A 6,830-nucleotide genomic window follows, 5' to 3' on the forward strand; every position below is an offset into this window, starting at 1 on the left:
GTTTTGCAGCAGAAAGAGATCACCAAAGTTAATATGCCCAAGTCGTTGATGCCACGAATTTTCAGCAGACTTATTTGACGCCATCAAGGCTTGCTGAGGTGTATTTTTCACATCCAACTTGTAGAGTCCTCCTATGCGAATACCTATAGCAATGGGCTTCATCTGATCCAAAAAATCTTTAATAATGCAATAAGATTTAAAAAATTCTACCTTGAGGTCCTGATCTGTAATCTTGGACACAGAAATCAGGTTCTTCATAATGCCAGGATCATACCACACATCAGATATTTTCTTGATCTTACCATCAGGCAGAGTAACAAGGACATCTCCATGTCCCTTGATCTCGTACCCACTATTATCTCCAAGATAGACTTTTACTCCAGTGTTGGATTCTTTAAAAATTCTGAACCATTGCTTTTTACCTAACATATGTGAGGAGGCTCCAGAATCCACGAACCAAATATCTGATTCATCCTCCTCAGTAGTAGTGTCAGCCACGGCCATAAATAGTCTAACATCCAGATTCTGATCTGGGTCTATATCTGCATCTGCCATCTGAGAATTCATCTTAGAAAAAAAAAGAGGCTACCCGGCAACTTAAAAAAACGAACAACTCTCGCAACAGATTGAATATGGTTGAATTACAACAGTTGTGAAATACAAATTATGAATAAAAAATCTGACTACAGCCTATTGAAAAAAAAACCATTAACCAGATAGCGCAGATCACAGATCCTTCAAGGGATCGAGCAATGTTCTCACACCATTGCCTTACGCTGCTCCCTCGGGGCCTTCTCCAAAACGCAACCTCCAACAGATCACCAACCCAATTAACAGCTTCGATCTTAAGGCAAAGGCGAAGGCCCACTTTGGCAATTTCTCTGCGCTCCTTCGTGCAGCGCAATTTGCAAATCACAGGCTAGATCGAAGGTGGCCTCTAGATAATAATGGAGCAGCTCCTCCACGCCATCGATCATCTCATGCTTCCTGTGGCCTCCACGGCAATGTCGTGTCAAAAATACACGAATTCGTTGCCTTGAATATTATTGGCAGAGCTCCATCAATAGGGCCTCCGAGCACAGATCCTCAGCAGCAACTCCTCTGGCTGGCCCGCAACAGCGAATCCACTCTGTCTGGATCCCGCAGCAGCGAAGAGAAAATGAAAAAAATGTTGCGAGCAGACAACGACAACAACTTACCACACATCAACAAATTACCACGCAGCGGTGTCTTCCTCGGCAGTTCCGGCTTCCTGCGGCCTCCTCAACAGTCCCGACCTCTTTTACAGTGCCCTCCGGCCTCCTCGACAGTCCCGACCACCTCTCTTTGCATGGAGCAGCGATCCACTAACGATCCAAAAACATAGCAATGGATCTCCAAAACGTAGATCAATCAACGTCGTTCCTTCACCTTTCACAGTGGGCGTGATTCAACAATGATTCGCTCACCCCGTTCTTGAACAGAAAACGCGTAAGCCCAGAAGTGAATCGGCGCTACTATCGTGCCAAATTCCGCGTTGATCTCCCTTCAAACGCGTGGTCTCTCTCCACTCAAGGTTACAGGCATTCTTGAGCCGTGTAGCTCTGATACCATGATAAGAAATGCAGAAGACAGAAGTTTAGACAAACATACGGGAGCTCACAGGTGCAAATCACCATGAGCTCCCACCAGCAAATGCATTCGCTTCATCGTTATTCATTAATCATCAGGAATTAAATAGATACATAGGCATAAAAAAGATTCCCAATTAATAGGAACTGAATGTCAAATAAAGAGAAAATCATAACTATGTAACCTATTCTCCATTAATTTCTAACAATGACATCAAAAACATCGTTCAACCATATCTCGATGACCTTCTAGCTCATTCGCGAAAGCGGACTGATCATCCGCAACATTTAAGAGCGATATTTCTACATTTCCGACACTACAAGATACGACTCAATCCACACAAATGTGTGTTCTATGTCAGTTCTAGTCGTTTACTTGGCTTTGTAGTCTCAAATATGGCATTAGTCTTGACCCATGTAAGGTTCAGGCAATCATAAATTTGCCTCCACCTTCGAATTTGCTTCAAATTTAGAAACTCCAAGGGAAAGCGAACTTTCTGAGGAGGTTCATTCCAAATTACGCCAAACTTGCTAAAGGTTATACACGTCTATTGAAAAAGGAAGTGCCCTTCATCTGGGATTAGGTTGCGCAAGCTTCCTTTGATGCTTTAAAAGAATCCCTAATGAAAGCATCATTAATGTACGCTCCCGATTATCAAACATACTTTAACCTGTATCTGGCTGCAGCAGATACAACCATCACAATGGTTTTAGTTCAAGAAGACGACGAAATTGAACATCCTATATATTATTTGAGTAAGAACTTAAATTATACAGAAAGAAAATATTTTTATGTTGAAAAGCTAGCGCTCGCAGCTATTCAAGCAATACAAAGATTTTCACACTATGTCCTCTTTCGAAAAACTACCATTCTGTCAGATTACAACCCCATGACTTATATATTGTCGCGACAGTTGCTAGAGGGCAAGTATTCAAAATGGATAGAAATTCTACAAGAGTTTGATCTGGAATTTGTAAAATCCAAGTCAAAGAAAGCCTTGGTTTTCGCGGAATTATTATGCGATCTCCCATCGTCATCCAACGATGAAACATCCGAAGAAACTATCATGGATGAATCTTTATTTTTGATATCTTCAAGCAATCCATGGTATGGAGATATAATCATTTATCTCCAAACCCAAAATATAGGCATAATACCTCCCGCTATGAACAAAAACGTATTTGATACCAATCAAAAGACTACATGATCATCGGTGATACACTTTACCATCGTGGTGTCGAAATAGTTTTGAGGAGGTGCCTCACCCATGAGGAGGCCCAAAAAGTCCTGAATGATTACCATTTAGGCGCGTGTGGGGGGCATCAGTCCGATTACGCTACAGCTCAAAAAAATTTACGAGCAGGATACTTCTCGCCAACAATGTTCAAAGATTGCACAACCGCAGTTAGAAGTTGCCATGCCTGTCAAATTTTCAATAGCAAAACCAGAAGACCACCCACACCTCTGCAACCAATAGTTGCTATTGGGCCATTCGCCAAATGGGGCATCGATTTCATGACATGTAACCCCACCTCGACCAGGGGGCATGGGTATATCATAGTCAAAGTTGATTATTTTACCAAATGGGCCGAGGCAATGCCTACATTAGATAACACTGGTGAAACAATTGCCCTCTTCTTTTTCAATCATGTAGTTGCCAGGTTCGGCGTCCCACAGGCTATAGTCACAGATCATGGATCACATTTTTGCAATCACATGATGGTCGAATTAGCTGCCAAATTAGGGTTGTCGCATGATAGCTCTACTCCATATTACCCGCAAGCCAATGGACAAGTTGAAGCAATCAACAAGGTCCTGAAGTGCATGCTGCAAAGGATTATTGGAGTTCACAAAAGGAGTTGGCACCTAATCCTATACTCAGCCTTGTGGGCTTACCGAACATCGGTAAGGAATGCAACCGGGTTTACACCTTTCCAACTGGTGTATGGCCTAGAAGCAATCTTACCTGTTCAGTGCGAAATCTCGTCCCTCAAGCTTGCAATCGACCTTATCCCTGGAACTTCAGAAGAGGAGGCTCATTTCTTGGAACTAATCCAATTGGATGAAACCCGTCGTGATGCCGCTTTAGCCAACAAAGCCCATAAGAAATGAGTCAAGGCACAGTTCGACAAGAATGTTAAACCCCGTGTCTTCTCAGAAGGTGACTTGGTCTTGCTTTATGACCAAGAATCTGATAAATTGGGAGCAAGTAAATTCAAGTCTTTATGGATGGGCCCCTATATTGTTAAGCGATTTTTAGCAAAAGGAGCCTACGAGTTAATGGATTATGACGGGATTCCACTGGCACAACCTCATAATGGGTTGTACCTTAAGTGTTACTATGCATGATTCGGTGTGGTAACTTATATGCTTTTTTTACATTTTTGTTTTTGCTAAAGTATTTTTTTTGGTGAAGTAAATCCGATTTTTACATTTGTCGCAGATGTCGAACCTATTGGAATCATTTGTTGGATATGCCGATAGAGCGAGTCGTAGTTCACAGAACCTATCTTCTACGGCCTGGGCCATTTTCAATCCAAGCGGCGAGTTAGTAAGTTTCAGAGGGGTATGTATTGGTCGATCAATGAATAACATCACTGAATATAGCGCATTGATAGAACTTCTCTCTGATGCCATCACACATGGCATATGCCGACTAGTCGTCAGGCTAGACTCACAACTCCTCATACTACAACTCATGGGTATCTTCTCCGTCTGAAATCTAGCTATCTATCGCATGTTCCTAAGGGTCAAGATTTTGGAAAAAAAAATTGATTTTATTCAATATCAGCATATTTCTAGAAGATTAAACACATTAACTGACTCATTGGCAAACTATGTGTTAGATAGACATTTGCAACATTTATAAAAAGAAGCATCTCATCAATATTTGCATCAGGATCATGTAACTTAACCAAAATAAAACTTCGAAAATCAAAAATATATATATAACTGTTTATGGTTTACACATAACGTTCGGTAACCAAGAAAAAATTGGTCAAATGACCCAAAACTCAAAATGCTAGCAGGCACCCTAGTCTAATGATGCTGGTGATAACAAGTCACCGCCTGTGCAATCATGCGTAGTATGTCGCTGCAACCTCAAAGTCAGCTCGTCAGTCCTCACATCTTGAATACTGAGAGTGAGGCCCTCGACCTGAACCTGTAATGCTGAAAGAGTCTCGGCCAAATCAAGGTCGCGAAGGATAGCCCTTCCAACAGCATCTCCTGTTGGGGCGACAGCTGGCACTCTCAGGTAAACTACTGGCCGAACGGGACCAACATCTACATGAGCACATGAGTTCTTATTAGTCTTGATAGAGTAAAAGCACGAGGACATTAGAAAAGAAAAATGATAAACATAAATATGGTCAAGAATTTACCAATAGCACCCCACTGTTCGCGAGCCGGCAGTACCAAATCTGGGTCACCCCAAAAGTCCATACCAACATATGGATACTCAAAATAAACCATCTCCTTACAATCAAACCACCGGAAGAAGGTATCAGAAAGGGAAATCTGAGACTGACCAGCATGCCTAGACATATGGTCGACCCATCTCTGCATACGTGGTTCAGTCGGTGGAGGTAAACTGACTGCAATATACTGCAGTTGCATCAATGGTATCTTTTCCAAGGCGAAGGCGGTCAAATTAGAACCGTATCCAAAGTTCTTCAACCTCCCACTTTTCACCTTGGTCAACTATTCTTTCATCACAAGGATTACTGCGTCGCACCAGTTGAACACCTACAGTTCGAGACATTCCAAGGCGTACTGCATATAAGATCGGTTGGCCACATGAAGAGCCGCACCACCAACCATCCTACCAAAAGTGAACAAAATGGTCCTCAAAGACCTATTAGTGACATCTCAGATGATGATCTTGTCGTCTTTACTCGGCTGAGATCCCTCTCTACAATACCTACGAACATAATCTCTCATAGATTCACCTCCACGGGCCGAGCCTGATAAAGAGATGGGGGCACCCCGCCTCGATAAGCTGGTCAAAAAATAGATGTCCACTAGAGTCAAGGGGATGGATTTGCCCCTAATCTGGAACATCTGGCTGGTAGGATCCCAAGCATCAAGCAAATACTGCAGCAAGTTGATTTGTTGTCTCATGCTAGAAATGCAGAAAAACTTCAACAAGCCACAATTCTGTAATTCATTTACTGTAACCGGATCATGTAAAGCAAGCATGTCATCTTCTTCATGCTCATGTTCTTGCCATTTAATGGTCATTTTTCTCCAATAAATCTCTAAAAACAAACAAAAGAAGAGTTAGATCCTCATTTGGTGAGAAACAAGCAAGAATTTCCATTAAAAACTGTGCATAAATTTCCTTCCTTGCGCTCATCATACCCACAGTAGTGTTCTAGGTGCGTTGCATGTCAATTGGCCAGTGAGCAGGCTATCATCCAATGCACCTTTCGATGCATAAAGGGTGCAATGGAGAAAGGGCAAGCTTTTCAAACCCCAGAGGCTCAGAAAAACCAGAAATCAGGCTCAGAATGCAAAATGGAAAGGATGAAATGAAAGAGCTTAGGTTTAGTTCCTACCTAGTCCAGACGGCGCCGAAAATCATCCACAAAATCTCCCGGAATCAGCTGGTGAAGAATCAAAGGGGGAAAGCACCTCCAAAGCTCCAACAAGCCAAAGTTCAAATCAAATGGTAAAATGAGAGCTAAAAGCACTTTTAAATTACTTTTACGTAATTCGAGTAAAATATTAGTGTCCTAACTCATTTTTCAAACATATATTGTTCATTTCTAACTAGTTTGATGAAGAAATTGAGCTTGCAGTACAATCTTTGAAAGAACAAAGCTATTAATGGTAAAGTCAAGAAATGACCGTTACATCGAGCAGTTTTAATGCGGACTTCATGCTCGTTAAAAAATAAACATAAGCAATGAGAAAATGTTTCCCCCAACGTTTAAGCTCAATAAAAAATGAACCAATTTCCGGTAAATAACCGTCGTGAATTTAGTACTTTAGCCTTTAAAGCCTTGGTCGTGTTCTCATCATCACCTCCACTCTGTATTGGCTGATCAGTCACCTCCATTTGATTGTTTACCCCTTTTGAGGAACAACTACGAAGAGTGATCCTATTAGCCATCCTTGTAACACTGCCATGATTGGAAAATTCCAAACCTAACCTGGAATCAGCTGCTACCCAAATTTATCACTCGTTCCTCAAAGACGAGTCTCCTTTAAGCTCT

This window comes from Pinus tabuliformis, chromosome Q, assembly GCF_031772625.1.
Source record: "Pinus tabuliformis cultivar Carrire ecotype Pingquan chromosome Q, CPIR1, whole genome shotgun sequence".
NCBI classification, from domain to species: Eukaryota; Viridiplantae; Streptophyta; class Pinopsida; order Pinales; family Pinaceae; genus Pinus; species Pinus tabuliformis.